Source organism: Schistocerca americana, chromosome 1, assembly GCF_021461395.2.
Source record: "Schistocerca americana isolate TAMUIC-IGC-003095 chromosome 1, iqSchAmer2.1, whole genome shotgun sequence".
Taxonomy (NCBI): domain Eukaryota; kingdom Metazoa; phylum Arthropoda; class Insecta; order Orthoptera; family Acrididae; genus Schistocerca; species Schistocerca americana.
This window is the reverse complement of record NC_060119.1, coordinates 615,660,501-615,675,152: the sequence shown is the minus strand read 5'-3', so window position 1 is coordinate 615,675,152 and position 14,652 is coordinate 615,660,501.

The window sequence follows — 14,652 nt, the reverse complement described above, 5'->3', positions numbered from 1 at the left end:
AAATATCACGGAAATGATTCGTGAACTCAAATGGGAATTCCTGGACGGAAGACGACGCTCTTTCCGCAAGGCACTGAAATTTAGAGAATCGGTATTTGAAGTTGACTGGAGATTGATTCTACTGCCACAAGCTTACGTTTGATATAAAGACTGCAAAGATGAGAAGAAAGAAATTAGGGTTCGTATGAAAGCTTACAGACAGTCTTTCCCTTTTGCTCTATTTGCGAGTGGAGCAGGAATGGTAATGACTACTACGTGCTACCCTCCGCCATGCACCGTACGGTGGGTTTGCAGAGTTTGTATGTAGATATAGGTATAAAAGTAGTTCAATTAAGTCCAGAGACTGTTCACTGGGATCCATCGTTTCTCGGGTATCTCGAACCCTCGAACCCAGCTCCTGAAAGACATGTATTACTGGAAGATGAAGAGGTTGGCACACGAGAGGAATTCGTGGCGGGCCGCATCAAACCAGTCAGAAGACTGATGAAAGAAAATCTTGCGATACTTATTTGTCCTTCCAAAGAGCCGAGTTCAGTTGCGGACGGCTCTCTTGCCCGACTCTATTTTATTATTTATGTCATCCTCACTTTTTAAGTTTAATAATGTTGTAACCCTCAGACTTAAACCTGATCTTACTGGCTCTAACCATCAAATCCCCGATAGTACTGTCGTCAATTTTCAGTCATTCGGTTTGTGTCAAGCTGATTACGAAGCGCCATCTGTCATATTCCTCTTCTAATTTCCGAAGCATGTACTCAGCATCATCCTGGTCACATTTACGATGACCTGATCATCAGCGAAGAGAACTGTGTAAAAGATTTAGTCCTCCACAGGGAGTTCCATCCCTTCATATTTGCTTCTCCGGGCTTCAAGAGCTTCATCCACAGACATTTCAAATAGCTTCGGTAATGTAGTACATTCACGACGCAGGCCTTTTGTAATCGGAAACTCGGGTGACGCTAAATTTCCTGCTGTGTCAGCACTTACAAAGACAGTCGGAACTGTTTAACTGCTTTGATGAACGTGTTTGACGCTTCACTGTTTTCATACGGCCACAAACTGTTTTATAATACGGTGTTATACTATTCTGCAAATCCACAAAGACTAACTGGGTCTCTGTCCCTCTGGCAGTTCTATTCTCTATTAGATTCAGTAATGTGTATGCTTCATAAATACACGAATATTCTGGTCCAGAACCATTCTGTTCGTCAGAGATATTAACCTTCTTTCTTTTAAGATTCTCCCAAGTAATGGTGTTGGTTGTGGCATTAAACTTACGACCCGGTAATTTACACAGTCCTATCTATTCCCTGTCTTGTAGACTGAAGCAATAACAAACACTGGTACGCGATCCATTTCCAAACAAATATTAATGCAGCTGGATCAAGGTATCATCCACAGCTGTCCCAGGTACCTTTATTAATTCTGTGTTAATTCAACCCGCACCCGGCAATTCCCCATTTTTCTTATACTTCACAGCTTTATATATTTACTGTGAGGTTATCTGTCGTGTAGAAAAATGTTCATCCTTTTCCGTAAAATTTAACATTCCTTGTGTAAATTCCTTTCTGGTTCAAAATGGTTCAAATGGCTCTGAGCAGTATGGGACTTACCTTTGGAGATCATCAGTCCCCTAGAACGCAGAACTACTTAAACCTAACTAACCTAAGGACATCACACACATCCATACCCGAGGCAGGATTCGAACCTGCGACCGTAGCGATCTCGAGGTTCCAGACTGTAGCGCCTAGAACCGATCGTCCACCCCAGCCGGCCTAAATTTCTTTCTCTTCTCCAACTGTTATTAGAGTAATCCCTGTACATGGTTTTCAACCCTCATCGTCTTCAGTATCTTCTACGCTCTGCTTGCTCTAGTACTACCAAAGTTCTGTTCTGTATCCTTACCATCTTCCTACCATGCCTCAATTTTAGCTTTACGAAAGGCCCTTTGTTCGTCCTTCTGTTTAGCTCCGTATGTTGTACATTCTTGATCAAGTCAACACCTCTCGTCAGCCGCTTATTACATGCGTCCCTTTTTAATCTTTACCACTTTCTCTACTTCCTCATTCCACCATGGATCTCACTTCCCTTTTCTTAATTTATTCTTCCTAAAGCTTCGAAGGCCGCCTCTTTTGTCATTGCTTTAACGAACTGATACAAACTAGTATCGCCTGTCATCTAAATTCGACCAGTTGTGTTGATATCGTGAAAATATAACTGCGGATAACATGGTGAACGACCATACGTGGAAGTCATTGGACGTGATCTATGGTAAAAAAGTCGTATACTTTGAAGATATACACTTTACCTAAAACTGCGTCTAAAATTTTAGCCCCACAACTGACCACAGCAAATGCGTAAGTGTAGATACGAATATTATTGAAATAATTCTTTGATTTTTCTTTAATTGTTCTACTATCTGAAGTGAGTCCCTGATGCTGTGTGTTGAAAAATAAATTTCTCTTTAATTGCTTGTCCATTTGAAGTGAATCTTTGACACAGTAATCAGTCTGCGGGGTAGGCATTGGTAGCAGTGTGGGAAAAGAAGGAAAACTTTTCTCGTGTGTGTATGTTTACTTCCTTTCATCTCTCTTAACGGCTACACACACAAATTACTTTTTTGTGCACATCTATCGAAAGTACTTTCCGAGTTATAAGGGGGTGATCAGTAACGTCCCATTTGGGATAATTGACATAACGTACATGTAACCAGCGCGACTTCGATGCGGGTGTATAAGCACCAATATGTAGGGGTAAGTGCGGCCTTCGAATGGAAACTTTTTTATCGTTCCTTATATGCAAGTATCATTGGCCTCCTTTTCTAAGTAATGTTAGAAAGTAGTGTTTCAGTTTTCCTTGTTCACTTACCCATTTTGTGAATCACTGCAGCATCCTCCTTGGTATGTATGTCTTTGCTGCCGGTCTAAGTTTATTCTGGAAGCTTGTTGAATACACCTGGAAACTTACTTGAATTCCGAAGATTTCAAACTTGCCAACTACTCATCTGCTACTACTTTCCGAATACAGGGACAGTAGATTCCTAAAATCAGTAAGTAATGGTCTGATCCACATAAGTTCCCCACAAAATTCTCACCTTGTTTATCAACAGCCATGTTTTCTACCGGGTTATCACGTAGTCAGTCATTGATCTTAGCTTATTAGTTGGTTGTTTCCATATACAGGGTGACAATTATTGAACTATATGAAAAAAGAATCGTCATAACTTCTGAACGGTTTGCGTTCGGATGTTCAAGCTGCAAGGTGGCCGCGGGGCATGACGGTTATTAGTATGCGCATGCACGGTTTGGTTTAGCGACGAAGCCCACTTTCATTTGGATGGGCTCATCAATAAGCAAGGAAGCACGGAATAATCGGAGCGATATTCCTTGATGGCACAGTTCAAATGGCTCTGAGCACTATGGGACATAACATCTGTGGTCATCAGTCCCCTAGAACTTAGAACTACTTAAACCTAACTAACCTAAGGGCATCACACACATCCATGCCCGAGGCAGGATTCGAACCTGCGACCGTAACGGTCACGCGGTTCCAGACTGAAGCGCCTAGAACCGCACGGCCACACCGGCCGGCGATGGCACAGTGACTACCGAACGGTACGTGAATGTTTTAGAAGATGATTTCATCCCCTTTATCAAAGTGACGCTGCTTTCGACAAATTTTGGTTCATGAAAGACGGAGCTCGACCCCATCTAAGCAGGAGAGTGTTTGATGTTTGGAGGAGCACTTTGAGGACCGCTTTCTGGCTCTGCTGTACCCAGAAGCCACTGGCATCCGCCTCGACTGGCCGCGATGTTCTCCGAATCAGGACACATGCGATTCCATTTTGTGGGGTTATATTAAAGACAAAGTGTATCTCAATAACGCTTAAACCACGGATGAGCTAAAACCTGCCGTGCAGAAGGTCATCGGCAGCATCGATGTTCCGACACTTCAGCGAGTATTACGGAATTTCGCTATTCATCTGCGACACACCATCGCCAATGATGGCAGGCGTATCAAACATGTCATAACCTAAATACGAATATCTGTGGTCACGTTTACATGTTGAATAACGTGTGTGCACGCTGTAGGTAGTAGCAATAGTTATGTTTTATTCTTACAGTTCAATAATTGTCACAATGTATGTTGACGCATTGACTGATGCCTAAACCACCAATACCTAATCTTCAAACGATTTTTGGTGACAAAAGTCTATCAGCCTATCCGTATTGCCCTTAAACGTATTTTCCTCATACCGACAACAATGTTACAACTATTTTGACACCACGTACATGCATTCTGATCCCCTATAATTAAAATTTAGTGTCCATCACTCATCATTTCCAGTGATCCCGTCAATGCTACAAAGAGTTTTTGTGCTGAGTCTTGATGTCGTCATTTGGCGCATACAGTGCCACGATCACGACTGAATGGCTTAATATTTCCATTAGCGCCAGCAGAATCCTTTTACTAATCTGAATTAAAGATTTTATACCTTTTTGTACTTCTTGATAGCTATGGCACTCTATGGTATTGAAACATGGACTGTGGTAAAATTTCCATGGTACTAAATGGAACTGTAGAGGGTAAAAATTGTAATTGGAATACATCCAGCAAATAATGGAGGTCGTAGATTGCAACTGTTACTCCGATATGAAGAGCTTCGAACAGGAATTTGTAGCGGGCGACATCAAGCCAGTCAGAACACTGTAGACGCAAAAAAGCCTGTCAACAACACTACTGTTGAACACAGACACTAAACTGTTAAGTATAATGCTCCAACAAAATTTTAAAAGAGCACAATAATATTTTACTGTTTCAAAGTCAGTTATAATAATATCTCATACAATAGCACATAAATATTCAGTGAGGAGGAATGGATTTCCCAATAGGTCTCTAGCAACAGAGTTAAATCACTCCGCATGTACGCTTCTAGCCACACAATTCATAACAAGTTCTAACAAAATAATGCTCGAAATCCTCAACTGCAGAATAATCAACAAGTTAAGACAAAACCCCTGATCTAAGAGATAAGAAAATATTAAAATTGACACAGATTACACAGAACAAGTATAACGTTATCAAGCAGATATATTGCAGCGCCAACTCAAATATGTTACACTAATAGAAAACCTTTGTATGCACACGTATCACCAACAGTATTAATAACATCAGATATTCAGACAATGAAAAGCACTTAATACAGCTAAATCTCAATCCGGAAAGGTATCGTGATACCAAACCCAATACTTGAGAAGTCTGGAACATTGTTTTGTTAGTAGCAACACTAACCTGCCCTAACACCTTCCCACAAACAATGAAGTTAAACATGGTTGTCAAGGTCACTGAGCTAACGAAATTGCGCCTGCAATCACCTGTAGTAGACAGTGAGCAATCACCTGCAAAATTTCAAAATATAACTAGCACACTAGTAAAGCAATTCACAGCGCTAAGCCACGAAATCCATAAGATCAAAGGCTTAGCCCCACGGCGCAATGCTTGAAAGCTTACTTGGACAATGCTCTGTACCAGGCACACACCAGTAGTCACAGCCAAGTCCGTGCTGTAGAAGCGAGTGACCTGTATAGGGAGGGTGCGCCACTAGTTATGCAGCCCACCGCTTCGCGCTGCGTGTTGTGGCACAGCGAGTCCTGTGAGCGGTCACCTGTGTTCCGCAACGGAGTCTGCCGCCAAAGGGTGAAGGCAGTGACTTCGGTATTTACGTATTATTGTAAGAAATTAAGGGGTTTCAATATCAAACATACGGTAAATTTTTATGTTTTTAAAGAAATTAAATGTAATTTATTTATTTCTATTTTAGGTAAAAAGGTACTTATTATTTGTTTATTTTCCGCTGATACTTGTTGTAATTTCATAGACATTAAATGTAATTTACTTATTTAACATTGTCGTTATACTTTGCTTCCCGTAAGTTGATTGTATTCTCTCTTGTACAGCTGCACCCGCTATGTCCCTGTGGTGAGGGTACTTTATAGTACCGCTCATATTGTGTATGGCTTTTCCCTAAAATTCTGGGGATTGGCAAAAAAAATCGTCTCTTATTATTCACGGAGATGGCGGTAGGTAACACGATCATGACCGGGAGCAGTTTTACGTTTCGTGTGGAGTGTATTGATGATATCCAGAGTGGTGATGGGGGCATTGAGTTCATTGTGTTGTCTAAGTACTGGAAGCCAGGAGCGAGTGGAGGGACAGAGGTGTCAGTTCGATCGTGGACATCCGGGAAGAGGGAGTAATCGAATTGGGGATCGTCAGGGAGGGTAAAGATATCAGAAAGGTAGGAGGCAAAGTGATTGGCCTTACTAAGGTTGTCAGGGAAGGGTTGGTGGTCATGAAGGAGAGGGGGGGGCGTTAGATCCGGTAAGGTGGCAGAAGGCAGACCAGTACTTGGACGAGTTAATAGGGAGTGTAGCATTAAGGCGGGTGCATGTCTGTCGCCAGTCTGGCGTTTCTTAGCCGCGAGCAAGTTTTTTACTTGTCTTTGTAGTTGCCGGTGGCTTCATAGTGTGTCTGGGTCATGTGTGTGAAGAAAGTCACGGTAGAGACGGCGGGATAGATGGAGTAGGTGGATGGTCTGTGGGGGTAAAGTGGGATGGTGTAGGTGGACGGCAACAGTAGGGATGTGGGCCACCACGGCCTCAGACAAGGTCTGCAGGAGAAAGGAGGTGGCATGAGTAACATCATAAGGGAGGTGGTAGGTGACAAGGTGGCTATCAACCTGGGTAGAGAGGGTATCCCGGAAGGCATTCCAGTCGACACGAGAATAATCATGGACGTATTTTGGGGGATGGCCGATGCGAGGATCGGGATGGGGCGACGACCGTCTGAAATGGTGAGGAGGACAGGGAGATGGTCACTACCAATGGGGTCAAGGACATCCACCATTATGCGGCCAAGAAGGTTAGGGGAGGAGAGGATGACATCTGGAGTCGTATTGGATTCAGGACGGGTGTGCTGGGGAATGGGAATGAGGTCGCCTTGGAGGGAGGAGAGGAACCGATGCCACCACCATAACTGGGCTGCGGAATGACTATGGATGTTGAGGTTGGTGGCATTCATGTAGGAGGAGAAGGTGTGGTCGATGTGGGAAAGGAAGTCAAAAGCAATAGACGCATTAGGATGGACATAGATGGTGGCGCAGGTAATGGTAAGGCCAGGGAAGAAGAGACTAAGGATCAGGTGTTCTGTGAGGTCGGGAAGGAGGGGTTGGAGCCAAACAGGTATCTGGTGGTGGTGGCCGATGGCTACTCTGCCACGCCCTATCAGGAGGGTATTATCGGAGCAGTGAGGAGGAAGGCATCCACAGGGTGGGTTGTGAGGGTGTGCAGGAGCTTCTTGTTTGCTGGAAGGGAGCAGATGTTATTGAACAAGATACGGTGGTGCCGCGCCATGACAGGAATTTAGACAAGGGTGTCAAGATGGGAGAAGGTGAAGTGGGCTTGGTTGTAGGAGAAGGTGGCATACGTGTTAAGGTGGAAGATGGACCGGGCAGTGAGGGATATCTGCCAAAGGGTGTGGGGGCACTGGAACGGGTGGACATTCTGGAGGACGATGGTGACGAACCTGATAATGTCCTCAGCAGGGGGGGGGGGGGGGTAGGACGAAAGGTGTTGCCAGGAATGGTGGGGGTGTCCAGAGGGTGGATGGGGACAGTGAGTTCAGGAGTGGTGTGGGGGGTCAGGCCTTGCACTTCTGGGAGTAGGTACGGTGTGGGAAGTTGCAGGTCTTGCAGGAAGGAGAGGACTGGAGGTTGGGAAGTGCGCCTGTTTGCAGTGCGGGCAGATGGGGGCCTCGCTGCACTCAGATTTTGGGTGTGCATTGTATCGCTGGCACCTCTGGCAGTGGAGGGATTGAGGAGGGGAACGGGAGGAGTCGACTTTGTACCGGCGATGGAATAGGAGGGCACCCTCCTTCAGGAGCAGGTCGATGTAGGCGGCGTGTTCGAAGAACACCTGCATAAGGCAGGTGGGCCCGGCTGTGTTGAAAATCTTGTGTACCACCCTTATTTCAAGGTACGGGTGTGCCTTGAGCTCCACCAACACCTCCTCCTCCATGATCGTAGGACTAAGCCGAGTGATCACGTCAGGTGGGAGGGGGATGGGGAAGGAGCAGGGGTGAGGGAGGCATTGGGGCCAAAGCGGGTAATGGGGATTTTGGACAGGATGTCAGAGTGAAGGGTGGGGCTAGAGGAGGTGATAAGAACAGAGTCGCAGTGTGGAGTGAGGAGGGAGATGGGGGCCCTGGGGAAGTGCTGGCAGAAGAGCAGGGTGAGGTTCTGGGCCTCAAGGAGTGAGGGATCAGGACAGAACAGGAGATCTTTGTAGGAGGAGGGGCAGGAGGAAGAGGAGGTGGTAGAAGGGACATGTGGGGAGACATCCATGGCATACACAGGGGAGGGAGGAGGAAGAGGCTGGGATTTTTTGGGAACGGAAGAGGCGGTGGTACTGCTGGGATGTTTAACTGCTACAGAAGGATGAGAGGTGGCGTTGGGGAAGGGAGAAACAGGGAGGTGGCAGGTGCTGGCAGGTCCTGTTGTGGGCGCTGGTGCTGGTGTTGACGATGGCGGTGGTGAAGGCAATGGAGGAGGCAATGGCGATGGTGATGGAGACAGTTGGACGTGGGTAGTGGCCCTCCGGGCCACCATCCTTGTGGATGCTGCTGGGACAGTGGCAACAGGATGAGGGTGGGGAGGGAAGGGATCAGAGGAAGAGGCTAAGGGGGAAATAGCCAAGGATGGGGTGACAAAGAGTGCAGGAGAGGGGAGGATGAGAAGCAGCGGGATGGAATGAGGAGGAAGGGGTCTGGGCACACCATGTAATTGTGGTGTAGTCATGATTACAACAGGAACACATGGAAAAGAACAGGGCAGGACTAGACAAAACAAAGAAGAAAACAAGGAACTCACGAATATGGACAAAGACGGACAAAGATGGACAAAATGCTGACTGGGGCTGATGCCCCATTCTGCTGCCGCTGGCGGGAGGTGACTGCAGAGGCTGCTGCAGCTGCTGAGACCCATGCTACCGCTGGCTGGCTGGACAGCTGGCTGGCTGGACCGCTGGCTGGCTGGACCGCTGGCTGGCTGGACCGCTGGCTGGCTGGACCGCTGGCTGGCTGGACCGCTGGCTGGCTGGCTGGACCGCTGGCTGGCTGGCTGGACCGCTGGCTGGCTGGCTGGACCGCTGGCTGGCTGGCTGGACCGCTGGCTGGCTGGCTGGACCGCTGGCTGGCTGGCTGGACCGCTGGCTGGCTGGCTGGACCGCTGGCTGGCTGGCTGGACCGCTGGCTGGCTGGCTGGACCGCTGGCTGGCTGGCTGGACCGCTGGCTGGCTGGCTGGACCGCTGGCTGGCTGGCTGGACCGCTGGCTGGCTGGCTGGACCGCTGGCTGGCTGGCTGGACCGCTGGCTGGCTGGCTGGACCGCTGGCTGGCTGGACCGCTGGGAGACTGGCTGGCTGGTCATGGAACACCTAACACTTCGATAAGTGGCTGTGCCGTTATCGGAGGGTGGTACTCTTGCGAGGTACCACTGGAGATGTGTGAACTTATCAAATTCGCGCCGCTAAACATGTAGCTTTTTAACGTTTGAGCCAAGAAATGGATCTCAGCACATTACGCTACTGCTGTGAGTTATAAACAGAAATACGACGCTTATCCAAGATAAACTGCTAATGAGAATACAGGGTGTTTCGAAAAGGACTTTAAAACTTTGAAAATTCATATAAATTAATTCACAGTACCTACAGAGGTGAATGTAGTGTCAATTTGTCGGGAAATACATCAGTTTTGTCTCGCGTAGTTCGCTAGTGCCGAATCGCACCGTAAGACACTGATTAAATTACTAGCAAGAACTTCTTGGCGGATATGTTAAATCGATTACATGAGGATGAACGTTTTTGGATAAAATCATCTTTTCTGACGAGACGACTTTTCACTTAAGTGGCAAGGTTAGCACACATAACTGTAGGATTTGGGGCAGTGAAAATCCACATTAAACGTTACAACATGTTCGTGATAGCCTTATACTGAATGTTTTTAGTGCATTGAGCAAGAACAAAGTTTACGGCCCCTTTTTATTCCGTGAGAGAAACATCGATGGGGTAGTGTATCTGGATATATTGCAACTGAAGTGTCGGCAGAAGTGCCAACACCGTGTTGTTTGAGGAGGCCGAAATGCACGCTATAAGCTCACGCAGGCTGGCGTGAGGTCTGAAACAGTATACGTAATGAATGCTATAAAGAAAAGTACGTAGCTGCTGGAGTACTTAACTTTAATCCACAATTGGTGAACATTGGTCTTGTTGATACAGTATTATCTCAATATAACTTGGTGATGGCGCCTTGCTAGGTCGTAGCAATTGACTTAGCTGAAGGCTATGCTAATTATCGTCTCGGCAAATGAGAGCGTAATTCTCAGTGAACCTTTCCTAGCAACGGCGGCTGTACAACTGGGGCGAGTGCTAGTAAGTCTCTCTAGACCTGCCGTGTGGTGGCGCTCGGTCTGCAATCACTGATAGTGGTGACACGCGGGTCCGACGTATACTAATGGACCGCGGCCGATTTAAAAGCTACCACCTAGCAAGTGTGGTGTCTGGCGGTGACACCACAGCAACAATTTTTGATAGCGTAGATCGAAGAAGATGACCAAGAACGAAGTGTTTACTTCATGCAAGATGCTGCACTACCCCACTACCCGGCTGTGACCACTTTCCAGGTCAATGTATTAGCCGTGATGCGCCAACTGCATGGCCCCCACGTTCCCCAGACGAGACACCACTCGATTATTTCTAAGATGTATCCATCAAGAGCAAGACTTAACGCCGCCATTGAGCAAGTTACACCCGCTATGGTACAGCGAGTTAGTGAAAAAATTTACTTTCGATGGGATGTGTGTAGGATAACCAACGGAAGTCTCATAAACATCTTTAGTTGAAGGTAAAAAAAAAAAAAAAATTATATGAATTTTTTGAGTTGTTAAGTCCTCTTTGAAACACCCTGTATGTGAATTTAGAGCTGAGGTACTTGCAGTTATGACTATTGAGGGGCATGAATTCGCGAATTTATTTCCAGATGATGAACGGTTATCTGCGCTGGCATATATTACCGATATTTTCGTACGCTTAAATGAACTAAAAGGAACAATGTAAGGTAGCAACGACAATATTCTGACTAGTTTCGATATATTCAAGTATTTATTAATAAGTTAAACTTATGGATACAGGCAATTAAAACGGATTGTGTGTGAGATGTTCAAAACTATATAGCCTCTTACTGACGGCAAAGGTGCTTATGGACTTAATCGAAGAACATTCAGTTCTTGCAGATGAATTTCGTTCAATATTTTGGAGAGATTGTTGAAGATTTTGACTGGGTTCGTGATCCATTGGTAGATTCGAAACATCATCCTAATAATTTCGGTTCAGAGAACCTCACCGATTTGAAAGCAGACAGAACGTTCATCAAAGTGCCTTGAATACACGTTGATTATCAATAAGCAGCGGGTACCTGGCTATCTCTGAGATGGCAGTTAATGAGTTATTATAATTTTTGGCTACACGCTTGTGTGAATTGCGCTTAAAGTCACCGACTGGAATTAAAACATTAAATAAGGATAGGCTCAGATCCATCGACGAAGAAATGAGGCTTGCTTGTCAACGATTATGCCACGGATTAGCTGTTTGTGTGCAGCTAAGCGGGCTGAAGTATCACATTGAAGGTACGAGTAGAGTTGATTACTTTAAAATTTGTATCAGAAATGTCTACTTACTACAGTGAGTTAAAGTTAATACATTGTTAATAAAAGCATGAGTATTACTGTTTAATATTAATAATAATAATAATAATAATAATAATAATAATAATAATAATTGGTTACATAACATAATAATTCGAAAATTTTATTTAGACTGATACTATGTTGAGGGGGCAGACGTTTTGGTGCCCCATGTTGAGTCGAGACCTGAGTATTAAAAGGTTGTGGAACACTAGTTTATACCGCCAAGTTGGATCTCTTGGGGGTATTCAGGTGTGAGCGGATATAGTTGCATATGAGTGGCCATCGAAATGGTGACCATTACGTTTGTCACTATGTCGTGTTGTGTGTTGAAACGGAAGTGCACATGCTGCTCAGCCATTCGGATATCTCGGGTATACACAATGGGTTTTGCGCGCGATTCAGCAACTGACAGTTCTTACATCATTTCTTAGTGCACACACAGTTCTACATCTACATCTACATCTACATTTATACTCCGCAAGCCACCCTACGGTGTGTGGCGGAGGGCACTTCACGTGCCACTGTCATTACCTCCCTTTCCTGTTCCAGTCGCGTATGGTTCGCGGGAAGAACGACTGTCTGAAAGCCTCCGTGCGCGCTCTAATCTCACTAATTTTACATTCGTGATCTCTTCGGGAGGTATAAGTAGGGGAAAGCAATATATTCGATACCTCATCCAAAAACGCACCCTCTCGAAACCTGGCGAGCAAGCTACACCGCGATGCAGAGCGCCTCTCTTGCAGAGTCTGCCACTTGAGTATATTAAACATCTCCGTAACGCTATCACGGTTACCAAATAACCCTGTGACGAAACGCGCCGCTCTTCTTTGGATCTTCTCTATCTCCTCCGTCAGACCGATCTGGTACGGATCCCACACTAATGAGCAATACTCAAGCAGAGGTCGAACGAGTGTTTTGTAAGCCACCTCCTTTGTTGATGGACTACATTTTCTAAGCACTCTCCCAATGAATCTCAACCTGGTACCCGCCTTACCAACAATTAATTTTATATGATCATTCCACTTCACATCGTTCCGAACGCATACTCCCAGATATTTTACAGAAGTAACTGCTACCAGTGTTTGTTCCGCTATCATATAATCATAAAATAAAGGATCCTTCTTTCTACGTATTCGCGATACCTTACATTTGTCTATGTTAAGGGTCAGTTGCCACTCCCTGCACCAAGTGCCTATCCGCTGCAGATCTTCCTGCATTTCGCTACAATTTTCTAACGCTGCAACTTCTCTGTATACTACAGCGTCATCCGCGAAAAGCCGCATGGAACTTCCGACACTATCTACTAGGTCATTTATATATATTGTGAAAAGCAATGGTCCCATAACACTCCCCTGTGGCACGCCAGAGGTTACGTTAACGTCTGTAGACGTCTCTCCATTGATAACAACATGCTGTGTTCTGTTTGCTAAAAACTCTTCAATCCAGCCACACGAAAAATAGCGTCTAACTGGGAGCCTGTATCTAATATTTTCTGGGTCTCATGAACAAATAAAGCGAGTTGGGTCTCACACGATCGCTGTTTCCGGAATCCATGTTGATTCCTACATAGTAGATTCTGGGTTTCCAAAAACGACATGATACTCGAGTAAAAAACATGTTCTAAAATTCTACAACAGATCGACGTCAGAGATATAGGTCTATAGTTTTGCGCATCTGCTCGACGACCCTTCTTGAAGACTGGGACTATCTGTGCTCTTTCCCAATCATTTGGAACCCTCCGTTCCTCTAGAGACTTGCGGTACACGGCTGTTAGAAGGGGGGGCAAGTTCTTTCGCGTACTCTGTGTAGAATCGAATTGGTATCCCGTCAGGTCCAGTGGACTTTCCTCTATTGAGTGATTCCAGTTGCTTTTCTATTCCTTGGACACTTATTTCGATGTCAGCCATTTTTTCGTCTGTGCGAGGATTTAGAGAAGGAACTGCAGTGCGGTCTTCCTCTGTGAAACAGCTTTGGAAAAAGGTGTTTAGTATTTCAGCTTTACGCGTGTCATCCTCTGTTTCAATGCCATCATCATCCCGTAGTGTCTGGATATGCTGTTTCGAGCCACTTACTGATTTAACGTAAGACCAGAACTTCCTAGGATTTTCTGTCAAGCCGGTACATAGAATTTTACTTTCGAATTCACTGAACGCTTCACGCATAGCCCTCCTTACGCTAACTTTGACATCGTTTAGCTTCTGTTTGTCTGAGAGGTTTTGGCTGCGTTTAAACTTGGAGTGGAGCTCTCTTTGCTTTCGCAGTAGTTTCCTAACTTTGTTGTTGTACCACGGTGGGTTTTTTCCGTCCCTCACAGTTTTATTCGGCACGTACGTGTCTAAAACGCATTTTACGATTGCCTTGAACTTTTTCCATAAACACTCAACATTGTCAGTGTCGGAACAGAAATGTTCGTTTTGATCTGTTAGGTAGTCTGAAATCTGCCTTCTATTACTCTTGCTAAACAGATAAACCTTCCTCCCTTTTTTTTATATTCCTATTAACTTCCATATTCAGGAATGCTGCAACGGCCTTATGATCACTGATTCCCTATTCTGTACATACAGAGTCGAAAAGTTCGGGTCTGTTTGTTATCAGTAGGTCCAAGATGTTATCTCCACGAGTCGGTTCTCTGTTTAATTGCTCGAGGTAATTTTCGGATAGTGCACTCAGTATAATGTCACTCGATGCTCTGTCCCTACCACCTGTTTCCTCGAGTATGATCCATGAGCTGGTATTTTTGATCTTCGAATACCTTTGATAATAGTTTTACTAAGAAGCGATGGTAGAGTTATCCGCTTCGCCAGAGGCGGATAAAATAAAGCGGAAGGGGGAGTTAAAACTTCTCAAAAATCCAAC